The sequence below is a fragment of the Lynx rufus genome, unplaced genomic scaffold (genome assembly GCF_022079265.1).
Source record: "Lynx rufus isolate CCGP_SWC_20201006 ecotype Redwood Valley unplaced genomic scaffold, mLynRuf1.p SCAF_6, whole genome shotgun sequence".
Classification (NCBI taxonomy): Eukaryota; Metazoa; Chordata; class Mammalia; order Carnivora; family Felidae; genus Lynx; species Lynx rufus.
Window position 1 is genome coordinate 133,814,489 of NW_025814878.1, and position 22,354 is coordinate 133,836,842.

General features: G+C 46.4%; 1 protein-coding gene across 8 annotated transcripts in view; it reads right to left on the reverse strand.

Moving 5' to 3' along the window:
* Window positions 1-22,354, reverse strand: part of ATXN1 (ataxin 1) — a 412,814-nt gene that overhangs the window by 57,560 nt on the left and 332,900 nt on the right. The window contains exon 7 of one of the 8 annotated variants that reach the window (XR_006966045.1): window positions 1,627-4,958. The exons of the other annotated variants lie outside the window; for them this stretch is intronic. The gene's annotated coding sequence lies outside the window, so the exon portion shown is untranslated. Of the gene's footprint in view, window positions 1-1,626; window positions 4,959-22,354 lie in introns of those variants that run through there. 8 annotated transcript variants of the gene reach the window in all.

The following is a 22,354-nucleotide window of genomic DNA, read 5'->3' on the forward strand; positions in this document are numbered from 1 at the left end:
ATGGTTTCTACTCATAAATGGTCCAGACACCGGGTGCAAATGAGCGAACAGTTCTTATTTGTGCCTTAGTTTTCCCGATGATACGGTTTTTACTTACTTTATCTTCTATCTGCTTCATGGTCGTGTTAATGTGCATGGGCAAAAGTCAATTAGTAGCGATTGCCAAGGGAAAAGGGAAAAGGCAAATGACCTTCTGATCTGGGCCACCCATGTTTCTCGGTAAAGGAGCCAGGGCCATTCCGGGGCTGGAAGTCATGTCTTTATCAGGTCAATAGCATTACATCCAGATTGGCTCTGTGTATCCATTCTAATTCCATATGAACTTTGCAGCGCTCCTCCTGTTGTTGATCACAACCTGGTCACAGATCAACATGCAATATCAGTGTTTTTCCGTAAAGAGAGACAACCTTTTACATGCGTCACCATGATGTGAACCCTATGATGACACATTGCAATGACATTCTAAAGATGCTGACAATCACTTGTTTTAACCTTGACATCAACAAGATTGATCAACAGTCTTGACTTGTTTTAAACTTGTTTTAATTTGACATCAACAAATTCTTTAGCAGCTGATAGGTACCTAGAGTGGCACCAGAAGCTTTTAGGATGGGGGCACACACAACACAGACCCACACAGACACACAAAGACCCTGTGCCTGTTCAAAAGGGACTTACGATTCAGATGAAGAAAGGCTCGCACAGAACAAAATCGGAGCACCGCACTGTACAGTACCGTCGATTAGCAAGCTAGAGGGTTTATGAGAAGTTACAGTGGCCTAACAACTTTTCTTCCGATGAAACCATCGTTCAAGCCTGCTTAAACATCGAATCTGGTTTCCCACAACTGATTAACCTGAAAATGGTTTAGCACAACACTAATCCTCTAATTGAACAATCTATAAATGCCCTCCATAACAAGTTCCACAGAGCCCTCTCTTGGACTCACAGCAATGAGGCACATCCAGCATGCTATCCGATGCTCGTTTTAATGAGCACCTCTGGACCTTAATGAAATATCATAGGTCCAAGTGAGCATCAATTAAAGAGAAAATGTCTCAGAAGGTATAGACGGCGATGCATCATCAATGGCGACCTACTCCGGGCTGGCAGTGCTGAGCGGACACCTGTGTGGTTTGGGGGGTAAGGTGCCCCCTTAACCAGCGGCCCTCACCTCTGTCTGACACGGAGATGAGCGGGAGCCTGGGATAAAAGGTGCGAAGCCCAGCACACACACATTATGGGAATATTGTTGGAGGAGAAGCTTCGAAAGGAGGGAAATCCGTCTGAACGACATACATAATAACACCTTTGGTGAAATCCGCCCATTTTCTTCTATTTTCCCAAGGGAAAGAGGAGAGCGGGACATTAGCCCGAGCCCCCGAAGCCGTCTAACTTCGCAGAGATGCAAAAAGCCTGCCTCGTTTCATGGCACCGGTGAGCCCTGCTAACTTCGCCTTCCGAGGAACACATTTTTGGCCGCGGGGGAACGGGCACCCACTCCCGACCCGCCTGGGGACTCTGCAGATGTGCCCTGGAGGGAAGAGGTGGGGGAAGGCAGCCCCCGGGGAAAAGGAGGCATTCCTCCTCCCCGCCGCCCCCCGCAAGCAGAGCCTGGACGAGCTCAGACCCCACCACCACATCAAAGGGCAAACAAAAACTCTGGGATTAGCGGGGAGGCACAAGGATTTGGAAGGGATACGTTACTGCCCGGGCTGGACCTCACTGACTCCCATGACTAAGCCACCTCACACAGAAAACTGTTTTTATTTTTTCCCCAGGCTCAAACAGTTAAACTTCAGGAACGACAGCCCTGTTACCCAGGGTCCAAAGCAAATATCTGCAGGAGAAGTGTCTCTGAAGAAACGGCGGTCCACAATTCCGCAGCTCCTTTATCTACCACAGATGCTGGTGCGTATCCCCAGCGCACCGAATGTCCCTCTTTTGGGGGACTTTTGGGGGGATCTGGATAGGACCTTTTATTATATCTTGGACCATGGGAAAGGCTGGGCCGTATCCATTTCTTTTGGTCTGTAAACGGATGTTGGGCAAATTCAACGGCATCACAGGTGTCTTCGTTTTTCCCTGTTCATTGCCGTCCTACGTCGCTAGTTTAAGGGCTCTCTCTAACCCAGATTTTAGCTTCCCTTGCCCTATTCGGAGTTGGCATCACCTGTGTGAGACCAACATGGCTCTGAGATCCAAAACAGTCCAAGCGACTAGCTTTGGAAAACGCACTCCAAGAAAGGCCCATGGCCATGGCCACGAAAGGCCCATGGCCATGGCCACGGTTGTCTTCTCCCACAACAATGAAGACTGCACAGGGAAAGAAGGGCCTGACAAAAATGGATTCTCTGTCCAATTAGCTGTAGGTTTTTCCAGTAGGGCTTTCTTCAAACCTTGTACACTTTGCTGCCATCCACAAACCCTGGGCACTGGTTTCTTGCCCCCATAGCCCTGCTGTCTGCAGAATGGCACATAGCACACTAAAAGCACACTTATTATTAGATTTTCTGCATGGTTACATAAGCCTACAAAAGGGGAAAATGTAAATGATTCAGGAAGATATTCTTCATGTGGTTCTCATGAAATCTTTAATATCTTAAGACTTAGGAAGAGCCCTCCTGGCAAGATACAATCAATTTTCATGCTTCATTAGGAAAAGAGTCCTTTCAGTAATGTTAAGAAAATGGCTATAGGCAAGAGAGGAAAAAACTACTCTCCGGACTGAACAAAACCCCAAGGCACTTTGGACTAGATCCTTCCTTCGCGCCCACAGCATATCTGAAATGAAAAGGAACGTTCGCGGAGGGTCGGCGGGGATTACATTTTGACCGGCCTGTCTACCCACAGAACTGCACGCAATCCAGCAGAACTCCTCATCGGTCGGCATATGAATCTGAACGGACCGTGGGCTACGCCGACCACAGTGCTCCCCCGCCAAAAAACACAGCAATGACAGGACAGGCACAGCCGACCGGGGGCTTGTGTGCCGGAAGGGGCGAGGGCAGCACTGGGGAGACATCACCCACACGCCGAGCTCCTTCAAAGGCAAAAGCGGATCGCGCCAGCTTGTTCCTTTCCTTTTGATTTGGAAACTACAGCTTCTCAAGACCCAGTTTCCCTTCATTTCATACAAACCAAGAGTACAAAAATAAATTTCTTAAGAGCGCCATTGACATTATTTTCTCTGACACTGGAATAATCAGCTGGCAAACCCTGCATTCACTTTTTTTCTTAGCCAAATGTTGGCACCGAAGTCTCCTTTTCGGTCTCCAAACAATCTGTCTTTAGTACTGTCCAGTCTAAAAGCCCCTGTCCTACTGTGGTGACATTCACTCAAGGAAGCTACGTGGCATGGAGTCCTACAGATGTTGAAAAGTGAGGAACACACAGAAACACCTGCCGAAAGCAATCTACTTTCCAAGTTGTTTAAGTCACTCCTTCATTCATCCATTCACACTCCCATCAGCTTATTTCCAGTGTCCTCAAGAACTGTACCACGTAAAGCCCTGCATATTTAAATAAACAAAAGCAAAACGAACCCCGTGTATAATTACAAATGACGAGCAACATATCCTTGTTTCTGCCAAATGCCATGAAACACGCTGACCTCAGAGGAAGTGGGTTTGAAACAACTCCACTGGACGCGTCACACCCTCAAAAGGCTCAGGTGGGTAAGTCAGCCGATTGGTCACGTGGCCATGTTCCACGCTCATCGTTCTCAAGTTCATTTCCCAATGGAAATCCAGGCTACTGCTCTTCCTGCTGGCAAAGATCTAAAGGCAAAGGTCCTGCCTTTCTGTGTAAAAATTAAGTGCAGGATTTGAAAAGAGATTCCTTCTTCCCTCTGTCCTTCCAATCACTGTTGGATTCCACGGGCCGGGAGAGGCGCTGGAGGGTCACACATGAACAGGTGACATTCCCTGCTCTCCAGGAGCCTATCATCATGTGGGGGTGGGCGTGGGGGGCAACAGGCACCAAACGAACCGTCACAGTTCTCTGTGTCAAGGCTGCTCCAGTGGACGTAGGAGATGCCCTAGCATCAATTATATCACTTTGAGTCCCCCGCGACACTTCAGAACAGCGCAATGCAGGCACAGAGTAGGGAATCATTCATTCATTCGGTTGGCTTATCAGTGACCACATACTAACCATCTACTATGTGCAAGCCAGGCATTGTGCTAGGTACGAGGGCAACGGAGATGGATAAAGTGCAGGGTGATAAATGGCTCCCGAGGTACCAACGAAAGGCTGGTAGGAAAGCCAAGGCGTTAGTGAGTTGCTCTGTCTACAAGTGTATGGGACACGTCCGGATGGGTCATTTGGGGAGATCTCCTCCAGCTGGGTCTGGAAGGCATATACTTACTAAGTGGCTTAGGAAGTACGGAGAGAGGCAGCAAGGGACAGTAAGGAAGAAGGAACAAAGAAAGGACACAGGAGGGCCAGCAGGGACTGTGTCTGTGTGCCCGGTGGGCAGGGCGATGTTTCTGTATCCCAAGGCCATGCGTTGGTTGGGCTGAAGGATTCTGCACAAGCCCGGACCTATACTTCTCTGACTTCACTCAGGATGTAATCCAGGCATCATCACCGTCTCGTGAGCTCCCTTGCTGGGCGAGCACAGCTCCCCGCTTCTTAGAACAGAGAAAGGCACAGACGTGGGGACCGTGACGCGCATGCCCAGGGAGTGGAGACTCCATTTCTCATCTGCTCACAAATTTCAGTGAGTGTCTACTATGTACCGAGTGGACTAAGAATATGAAAAATTAGGCTTAATAATCCTTTAATAGCATGAGGCTTCAAACACTGCGCCCTCGCTCCAGACTTACTCAGAGGCTTGGTTATTCACGGTCTCGTACCCCTGCAGGTCCCTGCGTCTAGATCTCCGTGTCTGGGCTCTTCCAGGGAAAGAGTAAGGAATCGGCCTCCATGTGATGTTTTTATAAAGGCTTCTCTACCTGAAAATGCCAGACACGTTTCAGATGTCAAATCTAACGTGGTGCTCAGGGCGGGTGGCTAATCCATGTGAAGGCTCTTAAGTGGGAGTAGAAACCTGTCTGGCTGATTGTCTTTTCTGCACACGCGCATTCAAATGTTCACAGGCTTGTGGGCCATAAATAGCTGCTGGGGGAGTGTGACGTTACATCACAGACTGGGGAAGGCCCTGTTACCCGAAATCAATGAATGCTTGTTATGCCCCTCCCCAAAAGGGGACTCTGTTGAATGCAGGGCCGCTAGAGTCAGACTGAACCCCCAAACCGTCCCTTGCGGGGCACTGTTACAGGTTGAAACGTGTCCCCCCCCCACCCCCCGATTCGTATGTTGAAGTCCTACCCCTTAGTACCTCAGAATGGGGCTGTATTTGGAAGTGGTGTCATTGCAGAAGTCACTCGTTACAATGAGGCCATCTCAGAGTAGGATGGGTCCCTCTGCACCATAGCTGGTGCCCTTGTAAATTGGCAAAGTCTGGACAGACACACACGGGGAAGATTCGGGTCATACCGTCCACAAGCCAAAGAGCTACCTTCCAGAAGCCAGCGGGGAGACCCGGAACAGGTCCTTCCCTAGCACCTTCAGAGAGGGAGCATGGCCCTGTCACACCTCGATTTATACTTCCAGGCTCCAGAAATGGGAAAGAAGAAATTTCTGTTCTTTAAGCCACTGTTTGTGGTGCTTTGTGAAAGCCTCCCTGCAAAACTAATCCAGGCATAGAATAGTGCTGTGTGCGTGTACAGGAATGACTTCATCGCCTAGTGACTGGAATTCAGTTATCAAGTAATCATACCAACACTGTTGGGTTCCTCTCAGCCTACACTGTGCCCATTCGCCCAAGCTACAGAATTCTTATTGAAAGCCCGAGACAGGTGCATTATAGAGTGGCTTGAGCTGCCTCTCTATCAGTCAGGTTGCCCACACTGGGCACGACAGTGAACTCCGTTATTTCTCAGGTATGTACCACACTACCTCCTCGTTTGAGAAGGTCCTGATGGTCAGATAGATATGGAGGGTCATTATTCCATATTTGATCTAAGGGCCACTGATGTTTCTATACTCATCTATGTCTACACTTACAGCTTTCAATTTGAAAGTTTTTTCAGTTTATTTATTTTGAGACAGAGAGAGAGAGAGAGAGAATGAATAAGGGAGGAGCAGAGAGAGAGAGAAAGAGAGAGAGAATCCCAAGTAGGCTCGAGAGAGAGAGAGAGAGAGAGAGAGAGAGAGAGAATGAATAAGGGAGGAGCAGAGAGAGAGAGAGAGAGAGAGAATCCCAAGTAGGCTCGAGAGAGAGAGAGAGAGAGAATGAATAAGGGAGGAGCAGAGAGAGAGAGAGAGAGAGAGAGAGAGAGAGAATCCCAAGTAGGCTCGAGAGAGAGAGAGAGAGAGAGAGAGAGAGAATGAATAAGGGAGGAGCAGAGAGAGAGAGAGAATGAATAAGGGAGGAGCAGAGAGAGAGAGAGAGAGAGAGAGAGAATCCCAAGTAGGCTCTGGGCTGTCAGCACAGAGTCCAATGAGGTGCTTGAATCCATGAACTATGAGATTAAGACCTGAACTGAAATCAGGAGTTGGATGCTCGACCGACTGAGCCACCCAGACGCCCCTACGCTTACAGCTTGAAAACACTGAGGAATACAGAATGGAAACTTATTCAGAATAGATCAAACAGCCTGACTTTGGGCTTCACTAATTGGTAATTGGCTTTAAAAAATTTTTTTTTAATGTTTGTTTATTTCTGAGACAGAGACAGAGCATGAGTGGGGGAGGAACAGAGAGAAAGGGAGACACAGAATCCGAAGCAGGCCCCAGGCTCCGAGCTATCAGTACAGAGCCTGACGCGGGGCTCGAACCCACAGACCGCGAGGTCGTGCCCTGAGTTGAAGTCGGACGCTCAACCGACTGAGCCACCCAGGGGCCCCGGTAATTGGCTTTTAATAGCGATTTTATCCAGTCAGGAACCAAAGTTCCCTTGAAAGTTTCTGCTTTTTCCGGAAACAGGATTAGCTAAAAAATTAATAATGCAAAGAAGCGAGGGGTAGGGTAGGGTAAGAGGACAATGATGTTTTAAACGATCATTAAACTGTATTTAAAAACTGAGCCTGGGCGGCTCAGTCGGTTAAGCATCTGACTCTCGATTTCGGCTCAGGTCATGATCTCACAGTTCGTGAGATCGAGCCCCGTGTCAGGGTCTGTGCTGACAGCACAGAGCCTGTTCGGGATTCATTCTCTCTCTCTCTCTCTCTCTCTCTCCTGCTCTCTCTCTCTCAAAATAAATCCAAAACTCTTTTAAAGCAGTTTCCCGATTTCTCTTCCTCCATGACAGCACAAACACTGACTTCAACATCTGTACCTGTATCCCAGGTACAGGTGGAGGCTTGCATGGTTTGGGTCCCATCTAAAAGAAAGAGAAATCGGACACCCACAAGAGCTGGTGTCAAGCTTTTAGGTCTCGACCCAAGCTTTCTGGGGAGGCGTGGAGAACAGAGGTGGATGGGAGGGCGGGGTCACAGGAAGGTGGGGAGCCTCGACATGGGTCCCTACACAGAAGGACGTCCCAAAAAGCCTTTTTGTACCTGTCTTCCCGAAGAACTCCATTTCACATGGTAATCATGCTTCAGCCTGCCCCCCACCTCACCCCACTCTCTCTCTCTCACGGTCCCTCACCACCACCCCTGCCCCATTCATCACCTTTTCTTTCCCTTGGGGGCAATTTGGCCTAATCTCAGCTTCATCATTCACCTTTCTGACCTCATAACAAATCGCAGCCCAAACAAGCCCAGAACTAGTCCTCTCAAGACGGCGAGGAAGGGAGGGGATTGCAAATATTTACAATTTGTAATTGTTTTTCTTTTATTCGTGGCACATTCTGTATTAATGCAGACAGGGCTGGAGGACTTCTACTTTGGAATATTCCATCCCACCAAACTTGTTCCAGCCGAACTCTGCGTGCTACTAAATTCACTCTTAATTATATTTCCTTCCCTCCCCCACCCTCCAAACGATAAAATTCAGTCTTTCACTTAACGGGAGAGGCAGTGGAGCTTCGAGTGCTCCTAGGAAATCCTCGATACATTTCATCCATTATTGATGATAATTAATATTGGATTTATATTCAAATAATTCACCGCTTATTAACACATAATTCTTAAAATGTAAGTCTCCCCCCCCCTTTCCTGTTTATGGTCATTAGATCATTCCACTAAGAGCTTTGCCTAAACAATTTATTCATTTAACATTTAAGTGCCAAACACTTAGCTAGTAACCTGGAGACAAAGAAGAGTAAGATACTGCCATCCTGCCTTAAATGGAGGGAGGGATTATACAAGAGGAAACCCATCTGACTTGGGGCACTCTTTCGGCCCAATAAGGGCCAATGCACCTGCACGTCAAGAAAAGATTGACTAAAAAAAAAAAAAAAAGAGGTTAGAGTGGGAGAGAGCCAAAGCATAAGAGACTCTTAAAAACTGAGATCAAACTGAGGGTTGATGGCGGGTGGGAGGGAGGGGGGGGGGTGGGAGGGAGGGGAGGGTGGGTGATGCGTACGGAAGAGGGCATCTTTTGGGATGAGCACTGGGTGTTGTATGGAAACCAATTGGGCAATAAATTTCATATATTAAAAATAAATAAATAAATAAACATTAAAAAACTTTTTTTTTCAAAGTGAAAGTAAAAAAGAAAAGATTAGGGGCGCCTGGGTGGCGCAGTCGGTTAAGCGTCCGACTTCAGCCAGGTCACGATCTCGCGGTCCGTGAGTTCGAGCCCCGCGTCAGGCTCTGGGCTGATGGCTCGGAGCCTGGAGCCTGTTTCCGATTCTGTGTCTCCCTCTCTCTCTGCCCCTCCCCCGTTCATGCTCTGTCTCTGTCTGTCCCAAAAATAAATAAAAACGTTGAAAAAAAAATTAAAAAAAAAAAAAAAGAAAAGATTAACTAGTCATGGAAAAGGTTATGGATGCGATGCCAGGTTCGGAATATTTGACTTCACTTTCATGAGCATGGGATTCTCATTTCAATCGAGGAATTACCCACATAAAGAGAAAACCCGGGGCTACCATACTCAGCTGTGGTCGGAAGACTAGCAGACGCCAATTCATGACAGCGATTTTCAAACGGTCGCGGTCGTTACTACCACGTAGTGATTATTCCATAACGTAGATGGGCTTTATTCTCTTTGCACTCCGTCTTAACTTCTACTCGGTACGCCCAGGTAATTCAAGAGGCTCGTGTGCCTTATTGCAATTTATGTAATGATATTTTGACACCGCGACTTGAATGTCAAAGATTATTCAATCTCTTTCACTACCGGGAAGAGACTGAGCTTTGTCAAATGTATCTGCCTCTCCTGGCTTTCTCTATATATCTCCAACAAAGCTTTCAGAAATACTCTTCCATTGATTGTTTGGGACACGGACCCTAATCATGATAAAAGAACTGAACATGGGGTGGGTCCCCAGAAGGTTCTTTAAAAACAGTGTGCGAACTTACTCAGAATGGATGGCCGTGAGACAGAAACTAGAGCAAATGACACGGAAGGCAAGGAGTAGGAGAGGGTGATACCGCTTCAGAGCCATTCCTACTTAGTTCAGCCTTCAGACTTTACGCACCGAATACGTGTTCGCTGACTGCCTGCTCCCTACCAGACACGAGAAATAGAAGATCTGAAAGACACAGCCCTTGTTAGCAACGAGCTCCGTGTGCTTCATGGGTGGGACGTACAGGACGGCTCAGTGAGACCAGGAGGGAGAGGTCAGGGTGGATTCCTTGCAGGTGACAGCGATGTTGAGTTTTGGAGAATAAAAATAAACCAAGGAGAAAATAGCTCCAGACAGAGGAAGGAGCATGTGCAAAGGCAGGTGAGGGAACGTGTCACGTTTGGGGAGATACATGCGCGAAGAGTCCAGGAGGGGAGAGAGGAACGGGTCAGTGGTCTTTCCCACCCCTCCTCCTGAAGGTCACAGACCATCTCTGAAGGGTTCAGCTGGGACATTTTTAACATTAAAAAGGCCACTCTGGTCACAGGGTAGAGGATGGGGAGGAAGGGACCAAGTTCTACAGGCAGGGAGAATGGTCAGGAGGATCTTGCCGCATGCTATCGGGGTATCACAAATTCCAGCCTGGGGCAGAGGAGAGGAGCCACGGAGGAGAGAGACTGCACAGGCAGAATCCACACCACGGTTAGCGAATGGTGCACGGGGACGCACGAACGAGCAAGACGGGGCTTCTGGCTGGCTAGTGCCATTCACACGGGGATACGGGAAAGCTGACGTAATCACGTCTTTCTAACCCGGTGACTTCATTTCCCATTTTACCTTTAGGATGAAAAGTTTAAGATTTTTCACTTGGTAGTGAAGTCTGTCAACGATCCACTACTCACTCAGTCCACATCAGCTGATGTGGCGAGCTGAACAGACACACAAAAACGACTTTCTCCATCTGAGGACACATCCGCATTTTCTGAATTACTAGCTTGTCTTCGTGAACGAAGAGAAATGTAACTTATTCAAAGAATAAGATAAGTGCAAACATTTCCCTGATAAGGCGCTAATCTCAAACACATTCTCTCTCCTGATAGAGGGCTCCCGTCCATTCATCTGATTATTGCCTGTTCCTATCTTGGTTAGGGTCTCTGTCCTCTCCTTCACCCTGAAGGCTATCAATCTTCCCCCAAGATAAGGAAGGTCTAGGTAGAAACAGATACTTTGGGGTTCCAAGAGAACAAAGCCGTAATCCTCAAACACAAGGACACATTCCAGGCTCTACAACAGTCTGCGTTATTAGACTTTATTTTTTCCAGTAATGAAGCCACAATTCAGAAATCTATGCAAAACTAATGAAGTGAACTCCACCAAGTTCCCGTCAATCACTCCTTCTTGCCATCCTGCCCTTCCTGAGGTGACGATGTGCCATCTGCCTGTAAGGGCTATCGACACCGAGTTCTCTGCATTTACTCCCGCTGGTGCTTCGGAGACGGCTGGGGAGCCGTGACAGCCCGTTAACTGTGAAAAATGGGAGTTCAGGACTGGAGGTGGCTGAGAACATTTTAACATATCTGCAAAGGCACAAGATAGTTAGGACGGTTATGCTGCAATCTTAAACACTCCCTTTCAGATCAGACGGAGCCCTTAACCCAAAACTTCTGCGTAAGAGAAACAAGGAGAAATCTATGATCAAACGACACATTGCGGGAAGGTGGCGCTCCTCCACAAAGTCGAGAGAGCAGATGTGAGCACTCCCTGACCTATCCTGACCTGCTCCACCAGGCCACCTGGGCTGAGTCTCTGACGCTGATAAGTCCCCGGGGGAAGGAGAAATACCCTTTGTAAGGAGTACAACGGAGGCAGAAATAAAAGAAATAAAGACGTGCACTTCAAGAATTCAGGATGTACATGTAGAGCGATTAGCATAGCTCCTTAGGCTAATAGACTGGCTCCAAGGGGCAATAGGCCACCACTCACTCCCTTGTATTACTTTTACATAGATCTGTTTCCCAGCTGGGGCTAAGTTATTTCTTTGAGGACCAGGGCCACATCTTCATCATCAGAGTATGATGTGTCTAACAGCACCCAACATAGAATAAATGCTTAATAAGCGTTAGTTTGTTAAATAAATGCATTGGGAACAAGGGATCGAGCAAGTCTCCGAGTTACAGGTTGATTAGGAAGATGAATGGCTCCGTGGTGGTCGTGGACCAGCACTTAAACTAACCAACAGTCCTGTGGCAAGTATGTGCACCTGGATGAAGCAGAACCAAGGTCCTCCCTCCCTCAGTAAACCGCTGTTGCTCTCTGTAGGGTCATCAGAAAGCTTGGTGACAGCCCCTCTGGAGACACACATACGACTGAGCGCTGAGTCAAAGAGACAAGTTAGAGAGATCAGAACTTCCTCCCTCCGACGCTCGGGGTCCGATCTCTCCACTGGCTGCTGGGGCGGAGGCAGCGCTGTGTTACTCCCGTTGAGAGGCAAACTCAGACTGTGCCTGCCAGTGAGTCTCAACCAAGGAGGGTGTTACCTTCCCAGGGACATCTGAAAGGGAATGGGGGTATTCTGGATTCTCACGATAACTCGAGGGACGTGACTAGAATGTAGTGGGCGGGGACAAACGAGGGTACTATTTGTACTGTAATGAACAAGACAGTGTGCGTGGCTCAGGACCGTCCTGCCTGCTTTGTTAGGAGACACGCAATTTAAATACCTTCCAGATCAGACAGTACCGTCCTAGGGTCCTTCTGTATTTCATCCTTCTCTCTTCATAAAATACGTAGGTTATCAGACATTCCCTGTCAAGGTCTTACACCTGCGGACTGTCTATAATAGTACTATTGACAGCCAACAGTTACTGAGCACTCAGTCCATGCCAGGTGACATATATCTAATACATAACTGAATCTTTGCGACAACAAATCTGGTAGGTATTCTCTTTTAACTGCCATGAGTAAACTCATCCGGAGAGAAAAAAAGCTCCAAGAAGTGCAGCAGCCAAGACGTGAACCCAGGTTCCCATAACCTCGGGTCCCTAGACGTGACCATTAGACAATGATCCTGGTTTTCATGTTGGCATGAACTCCAAGCTTGGTATGCATGGGGAGGGAGGCTGAGGATGCCGAGGAGCTGTGGCAGAGACTTGACCATGGATGGAGTCCCCTAACCAAAGAGCCTGCAGCCAAGGTGAAAGGGACTATAGGTCCCCATGCAGTGCTGTCGACCGCCATCATGGGAAGAACTCCATCAGCAGGAAGGGAGCACAGCTCAACAGGTGTATTTCATCGACTTTGTGCCAAAGTCCCTGCTACCCAAGTACAGAACTTCCCTGAGAGGAATTCTTCACCTAAAAACACATGAACATCCTGGAAACAACAGAGGATCCAACATTTTTTCCTTTCAACAGCAGCAGATCATATCTATTTCCATAAGATGTATGGACTCTCTCAAGACCCAAGTGCACAAGGAGGTAGACTTCTGAATTCGGGTGCAGGCAAATGCTGTTACTTCGAATTAAATATGTTATTTCAGGTCTGGTGTGTACCTTTCAGGGGAAGTCCGCTGTTGTTACCACTGGGAATTTCACAAGTGCCTTTTTACTGCCATGTTACGGACTGTACCAGAAAGCTGGCATGATTCAACGGGACTAGGAAAAAAGGAGACACCAGGGGCCACGTCCTTACCGAAGCTCAGCTAGTGGAATGTTGCATGACCTCAAGTAACTTGGTGTCCAATTCTCAGGCCTCTGCCCACGGGTTACTAGACTTTTCTAATCTAAGATGATCTGTATTCTGCCGCCTCTGTGGCTACTTCACAGGCTTGTGGTGGGGATCAAATCAAAGAACAGTGTGCAGGCAAGTAAACTGGAGATACGACTGTGAGAAATACAGTATCATCGGCACTGTTTTTTAAAAACCAGAGAGGAGAGTCTCCACTCTGCTTGGTTTATAATCCCCACCTGACCCATGCTACCTTCATTTGCTGAACTACCAATCGTCATCCTTCTTTTTTCCTGAGCCCAGTGTGCCTAGATTAAAAAGGCATCAGAGGGAAGTCTGGGTGGCTCAGTCGGGTGAGCGTCCGACTCTTGATTTCGAGTTCCTTCTGTCTTGAGCGCCCTTGATTTTCTTGTCCTTCTCGAGGCTGTAAAGCCCCTGAATGAATGGAGAGGAGGCAGCGGTCTTGGTTTCTCAGCTTATTGGTCATCCTTTCACTACAAGAACTACCCAGCAGATAATACGCTAGCATGTGACACATCTTCTGTTCATTTTCCTTCTGGAGGACAAAGAAACAGCAGCCAAGAGGGGAGGGTCAATGGGAAGCACTAGCCAAACACGCAGGAGTCCCATGACTAACACGGGCATTGCATTTGCTCTATTCCAAACGAGTGGGACTATCCCACGCGTTTCCTTGCTGCAAGAAACGTATAGACTGTGAGTTTGCCAACTCCGTAGTTCACAGCGGAGGCAAGTGAGGCTCGCTCAAGGGGATGTAACAAAGTACAGGTGCAACGTTTGGCTAACCTGAGCTTCCCAGACTTTAAACTAGCAACTGGTCGGAACCTGTAGACTCAAGGGTGCGCTCACGCTAGTCCTGGAAGTAGGAGATTCTTGACCCATAATGCCAAATCTTGGTTCACTTCCCAAGGACTTCTGGCAACGGAAGTCTTTATTTCTGAACTCTGGTGTTCTCATTACCACGTCTTCAGGATCTGTTGCCCCACCGCCTTCCTGACTAATCTCTGTTACCCCCATCACCTGGACCTTGGACCCCACTGGGACCTTTGTATGCATGCACACATACATTTTGGGGGTATATCCCTTTGTACGACATGCATGCAAACAACTTCCTCTCATAGACTAATCTGTTTTTCAGATGCCTGACTTTACACTGTATCCCTAGCTACTCAGCCCTGAAACAAAGGAACTCTGGCCTTGCTCCCTAGTTCAGAACCTGGGCTGTCAGACCCTCTGGGTGCACCTTAGCTGCTGTCTCTTTTCAGTTTTGGCTTCTCACCCCCACTTATACCTTCACTATCTGTGGTAGTGGCAGTAATCCGTTCCTTTCTTAAATTTTAATTCCAGTGTAATTAACAAACAGCAGTACATTAGTTTTAGGTGTAGAATGTACTGATTCAACACTTCTATTCATTACTCAGAGCTCATCACGACAAGTGCCCTCCTTAGTCCCCATCACCTATTTCACTCATCTGCCCACCCACCTTCCCTCTGGCAAACATCAGTTTGTTCCCTATAGTTAAGAGTCTGTTTTGGTTTGTCTCTTTTTTCTTGTTTGTTTGTTTTGTTTCTTAAATTCCACATATGAGTGAAATCATATGGTATCTGTCTTTCTCTGATTGACTTATTTTGCTTAGCATAATACCCTCTGTAGCATTCACGTTGTTGCAAATGGCGGCAGTAATCCATTCTTAAAAAGCAAGGTGACAGACTCAAGGTATCAAACACACACACACACACACACACACACACACACACAGGCAAGCACCAGAGATTGTATAGTAATGCACGGTAGGCAGGAGACCGGAAGGGTGGGTTCTCGTTCTGGTCCCACTCCGTAGCAGCACCCCAGATGTAAGATGGTTCCAATACTACAAGTCCTGTCTTCTGCTCCCCAGGAACATTGGGAAGAACATAAAATGATTGCTATGAAGGTCTTTTGAAAACAATAAACGCTGTTGAGATGAAAACTATCATAGCTATGGATTACTATTATAGTTTTTTTTTTTAAAGCAACTTTTCTTTGAATTACTCAGGACACAGCAGCAGCATAATCCTCTCCCATCAAGACCGGGCTCCGTTCAACGAGATGCTCGTAGGCACGGCCGCCCATCAGAATCACCGCCATGCCTTGTAGTAAACACAGATTCTCAGACATCTTCAGTCATCTGTGAAGCCTGAATTCTTAACACTGATGCAAAGGAGATGGCATTAAAAACGAGTTCCCCAAAGGATGCTGGTCACTTAGGCTTAGGATACACTTTTTAAAAATAACAGGTTTCTCGGTGACTGAAGAAACTTAAGTATGATTCACAAATTTGTTATCTGTTCTTTCCTGCAGGGGATATCAGTTTAAATGTAGGTTTTCTAACGGGTACTTTGGAGTCTAAAAGAGTTGAACTCTGGAGTGAGTCTTCTGGAAGGCACTAGAAGGTTCTGGAAAAGCAGTGTGCCCCATGAATCCATATGCATGGAGTGTGTGCATGGCAACGGCTGACGACAGGGCTTTACCACAGCCTCCATGCCTCTCACCCCTGTAGACTCTTCTCTGTCCTCCAGGCCCAGCAGCCCAGAGAGGAGACGTCAGCACCCTTGGCCTGAGCCTGGTGTTTCCACCTGGCCTCTGGTGGCCCCGCCTCTTCTCTGCCCAGAAGTCTGGGGATTGATTCCTCCAGTGGAAACCCTGCAGCCACGTCACCAAGATCAGTGGCCCCTGCACAATGACTCTAGTGAGAGGGCCTGGCAGGGGAGAAAAGCAGAGCTCAGCAGCAGGAAACTCTGATCCCTCAAAGGAAACATGGAATAACGGTGATCAAGAATATGCCAGAAAGTTCTGCTCGCCTGGTCGGCAGTAGAAATGATACTAGCTAACGCTCATCAATAACCTTGCCACCGTCCTCTTTTCAGATGGCTGCTTTTAGGCTCTTGGGTTTGGGGGAAATTCCGATGTTACCAGCAGAGACATGACACGCGGGGAGGGTTGTGAAGAGCAAAGACAGAACTCAGACTGCCCAGCTGATACCCACAGACGTGGAAATGGACGAGTCTTAAAAGTCAGCTAGACCTGAATGACATTATAGCAGCTGCAAACTGGATAACTGCCAGTCATAAATTAAGTGTTCCTAAAATGGCTGGACTTCCTCCTTCCCCTTTGGAATCCTGATGCCTGAACTTCTTCTTCTTCTTCTTCTTTTTTTTTAAAGTTTATTTTTGAGAGAGAGAGAGAGAGAGAAAGCAAATGCAAGCGGGGGAGGGGCAGAGAGAGAGAGGAGACAGAGAATCCAAAGCAGGATCTGTGTTGTCAGTTCAGAGCCGATGTAGGGTTCGAACTCACGAACCGTGAGATCATGACCGGAGCCACCCGGGTGCCCCCTGACGCTTGAAGTTCTGTTCATGACCACTTTATGCGTACCGATTTACTAGACATCTTCCCGGCCCATTCTTTATCTCTAAAATCACCAGTCAGTGGTTCGCAAAGTGTGGTCCTCAGAGCCAAGAGCATCGTGATCGCAGGGAAACTTGTTAGAAGCGCACATTTTTAGGCCTTAACTTCAAACCTATCGAATCAGAAACTCCGGGGTGGGGTCGGGCAATCTGTATTTTAACAAGCCGTCGAGGTGATGCTCCTCAGCTCATAACTTGAGAGCCATTGTCCCAGGAAATCACATGGTTTCCCTCCCCTTAACATAAACACACCCAAAGGAAATAAGAACCATTTTTTTTCGAGAATCTTCAAATTCTTAAAACATTCTATCTGAGTGAATTCATAAGCAAAACACAATAGCATACTGACATTTTTGCTGGATGAAGGCTATTTTTTTTAGAACTACTAAAATATCATGTATCTCCCCAATACGGAAACAGCATATGACTTACAAATCATTAAATAGGACAATTATGGATAAGTGGTTTTCTTTTCTTTTTTTTTTGTACTTTTTTAAAAATTTATTTTAAATCCAAGTTAGTCAACATACAGTGTAATAATGATTTCAGGAATAGAATTTAGTGATTCGTCGCCTACCTATAAGTTGCTTTATTTTAAAATGCTGACTCTCCTGCTACGTTATCTGACTGCAAATACATCTACCGAATTCACGATAGATGACCAGTGCAAACGCTAGTTGTGAGCCTATGGCATTAATGTTTTAAGTCCTGCTCAGGAAAACAAAATGAAATTCTTGGCTTACACATGTGACTGAATAAAGAAAATTTTTTTTTGCAATCAATCTACAATATAGGACTATACATTTTCCATGTGGATTCTAACATGGGACCCTGCCCTTTCTGGTACCCCCCCCCCACCCCCTCAATCTATACTTGGCCCAGATCTCACGGGTCTATACATTTCTTCAGTTTTCTTACACACTTGTCTTCAAGGTAAGTTCAATGCCTGAAACACATCTAGGAGTAAGTTAATAATTCAGTATCTGAAATATTGGTTTTGTTGGCTTTTAGACCTTGTGATGGTTTTGAGTATGAAGGCTGCTTTTACATTTTTTCCCTCTGTTTCGAGCTAGGCTTCTCAAATTCTCCACAGTCACAGTGTGGCTGGTCAGACATGAGGTAGCTATCCTATCACCTCTGGTTACGGGAGAAGGCACCCGTCATCCTAGGTCCCTTCCCCAAGTGTGTCCATCATGAATGAGCTAAAAGTTTAATCCTTTGTTCCCCCCCAAACCATTGCCTCCTGAATCTTTCAGGACAGCTAAAACAAACAAACAAACAAACAAACAAACAAACAAACAGACAATGTACTTTTCTCTCTTTGGGAATATTTTCTAGATTCTTGTCTTAAGGACCAACAAAGAGAATAAGAGTTCCTACTAAATTCAGTTCTAAGTCTTCACTGTCTTTCCAACAATTAAAAAACCGAAACTATTTCAAATACTAACCTTAATAACTAGACCCATAAGCCACACTCATAAACCAATACTCATTTTGTTAACCAAAGAGAAATGTACTAGAAAACGTGGGACGAGGAACGGACAGCTCATCCAAAATCCATGGAAATAAAAACCCACTTATGGCTGCACTTTCCATGCTGGTTTTCCAGGATGGTCCTGAACTTGCTGGGTCATGGTACAATTCTGTGCTTTTACGTAGCTGCCGACGAGAAAGGGTGTCTTGTTGGCCCCAGCTTGTACTAGCCTGCAAGAGGGGACTTAAAATTTTCAAGCCTTGTGTTAGACGCAGCCATTATTAAAAATTAAATTATATAAACTTACAGTTGAACAAGTTATATTAAAAACTCATCAATCCCTAATGATTTTACTCTATTTTGCTATTATTACTATACTTTATTCTTACTATGTATGACTTTATTTGCTCTTGAGTTGAGGTGAATTCCATCAACCTGTAGGATGGAAATATGTATGTAATGGTGAGCTACTATGCGTCCTTCCCAACCTCACATTCGATGATGTCATGTCAGCTGCGTTGGAATTGGTCACCGTGGGAATGTTCACAGCACAGAAATCAGCAAATGCTATTAATCAGAACTCCCGGTGTCCCCTCACCAGTAGCTAAATCTGTATCAGCACACTATGGCATTCATTCCAGCTTTCCCTTAAGGGGACTAGAACTCTTCCTCGTGGGGGCCAGGGCTAGCAGAACTGTAGGCCTGGTGACCTTTCCATCACTACACGCATTGCACGTTCCACCCAACCACATACCCAAGTCAGAACTGGCTTCGAGTTTCCATTTAATCTACCGATGATTTACTATTTCCATTATCTGCTTTGAAATCAGTCTGACTCAGAAATGGAATTATGCATGCATCAGCAAGAACTCACACGAGAACAGTATCTGCAGGGAAAAATAATGCCACTTGACATTTGTGTAATCCCTCCTAATGTTCTCATAATTTCGTGGATTATCTTTATGAGTCTGCATAACCACCACTGTGTTGTTTCATTGGCTCCATTTAACAGATGAAGAATGTGAGGTTAGGTGACCCCTCCAAGGTCATGTATCCAGTCGGTTGCCCTGCTGGGACTCAACACCCAGAAATCCAAATCCAGGGCTCGTTAGACTCCATCGCAGATTACTGCTTTTATGTTGATCTGCTTTGAAAACGGGAATTTTTCAAACGATCAACATCTGAGTTCACTTTTTCCCTCCTTCCTTCGGTTAGCAACGTAGCCAATGATGATGCACCCATCCATCTCTATGTTTATGAATAAAGACCTCCCCCCGCCCAGCACCCCTGCTCCCTAGTTTGGCAGAAACTACATCTACACTGCCGTCATGTCCTAGATAAATCAGATCCAAACACACTTTGGTTTGAATTCCTAAAGATGCCGTAGGCATGTGGGAAGAATTAGGAAGTGTTTTATACTTGGTATCTAAATTGTGCAAATAAGGGGGGAAGGTCTATAATATCCAATTTAAATCAAATTAGAACAGTCAATAAAGAAGCCAGGTTTTATACTCAGTGGTGAAAACAGATACACATGCGTGTGTCTGTGTGTGTATGCTCGTGTGTGTGAATAGTTTGTGTTAGATACACACATCCACACTCCATGAGGGCAAAACACACCAGACACACATATGTACACACATACACACGTGAGTGCTTGTGTGTGCATATGTATGTGATAGTTGTTTTCTCCATCCCGAGGAAGCTAAACACCAAAAGAGGGGAAAAAATTGCCGCCCTTTATCAGCTATGTACACATTTTCTCCTTGCAATATGTCTAAAATGATTTTATGACTAAATCCTGGGAAAAAATGCGAAGAATGCCTGGCTAGATACATGCTTTTCCAGTAAAAACACAACATCGCTTATTAACTGTAGCACTTGGAGGAGGCTTTCGACATGATGTACATTTTTGTTTTAGCTTGAGACAAAATCCTGTTTGGATTTAAGTTTTCTTTGGCTTCAAGAGAAAGTTTCACCGATGGTACAATGTGGGCCTTCGGGCCTCCAGTTCACGTTCACCAGCAGAGGACAGATTAAGTGCTAGTCCGTTAAAATGACTCAGTCCTGAGACTCCAGCCAGGGTTAAAACCTTGAGATGTTTTCTCAACACATTAAGCAGAAATAACTGTAACAACGCAAACAGCAAACCCATCTGTCCCCTTGTCAGGACTTTTGAGACTGTCAACTGACCGACCTTGTGGCTGGAAAGCACTTGAGAGGAAAAGTTAAAGGCGGCAGCACTTAACGGAAACAAAGAAATTCTTAGAGGTCATTGGTGAATTACTAAGATGGGGATCCTGAGAATAGATGACAGAGTTTCCAGTTTCTCTCACAATTTTGGTGGGTGTGTGGGGATGACTTACAATCATGTTTGGTGACTTAGCCAACATTTTCTTGGAAAGAAATTTCCCTACTGTTCTACTAAAGCTGTAAGTAAATGGGGGCCGAGGTGCTGGTCTGTGCTGAGGACACTTTACAGTAATTCAGGCTGTCAAATTAAAAGCAAACACTTTCTCAGCATTTCCGAAGGCTGAAAGAGTGAAAAATGTGTTGTCTTCTAAGTATATCAGGGTTAAGTCATTTCTTGGCCTCACGGCTCCAGAAGACAGGATGGAGGTGTGTATGGTGGGGGTGGGGGGCAGGGAAATCACCTAATTCTCCCTCTAACCCACTGGTTCTCAACCAGGGGCAGTGTTGTCCCCCACGAGGGACACTTGGCAATGTGTGCAGGCATGTATGGTTGTCATAGATGAAGGGAGGTGCCCACCAGCATCCAACAGGTAGAGGCCTGGGTGTGATCCTCAATATCCTCCAAGGCACAGGATGACCCCTCCCCCAATGGCCACCCCACAAAGACTTATCTGGTCCCAATGTCAGCAGTGCGGTTGCTGAGGTATTTCTCCAAAGGAGACGTACAGTTGACCAACAGACACATGAAAAGATGCTCAACCTCACACATCCTCAGGGAAATGCAAATCAAAATCACAATGACAAATCACCTCACACCTGTCAGGATGGCTACAATAACAAAAACCCAAGAAACAACGGGTGGTGTTGAAGGTAGAGAAGAAGGAACCCTCGTGCGCTGTTGGTGGGGATGAAAACTGGAGTGGCCACTGTGGAACACAGTATGGAGGTTCCTCGAAACATTAAAAATAGAAGTACCATACGATCCAGTAATTCGACTTCTGCGTTATTTACCCAAAGAATATGAAAACACTAATTTGAAAAGATACAGGCGAGCCTATGTTTACTGCAACATTATTTACAATGGTCAAACTATGGAAACAGGCCAAGTGTCCATCAATAGATTAATGGATAAAGAAGATATGGTATATATACATACAGTAGAATATTACTCAGCCATAAAAAAGAATGAAATCTTGCAATCTACAACAACATGGATGGGTCTGGAGGGTATAATCCTAAGTGAAATAAGTCAGAGAAAGACAAATACCTTATGATTCCACACAGACGTGGAATTTAAGAATCAAAACGAATGAAGAAAAAAAAGTCAGTTAAGCGTCCGACGTCAGCTCAGGTCACGATCTCACGGTCCGTGGGTTCGAGCCCCGCGTCGGGCTCGGTGCCGACGGCTCGGAGCCTGGAGCCTGCTTCGGATTCTGTGTCTCCCCCTCTCCCTCTGTCCCTCCCCTGCTCGTGCTCTGTCTCTCTCTCTCTCAACAATAAACATTTTTTTAAAAATTAAAAAAAAAAGAAGATGTAGTAAAAAGCAGCTCTCCCTCTCCCGCCTGCAACTCTTCTGGAATCCTGCAGGGACTACTGTCCATCCTACGGCACCTGTAGGCTGAGGCAGTTCACCCTTCTCAGCCCCATGCAGGGGCTTGTACCCTCCTTCGAAACTCCCTTCTCTTCCGACTCCACAGCCAGCCCCGTGACACGCCACTTGCTCGTATTTATTGCTTCAAGGTACCCATTTTCAGGTCGCTTTCAGCCTTGGCAGATGCTCCGGAGACCTGGCTGATGGCACTCCTATCGGGCCTCACCCCAACCGTGCAATGTTTCAGTGACCACATGGATGGGCATCTTATGCAAGGACTCCCGGTTCCTTAATCTTTTCTGTTCCTTAATGTCTCCCCTTCAGATCATTCATTCATTCATTCATTCATCAAACATTATGGTGCGCCTCTTTCGTACCCGACTCTGTGCGAAACATATCAAAAACACCATGTTGTTTTTCTAGACTCAAAGAGATTACAGGCTAG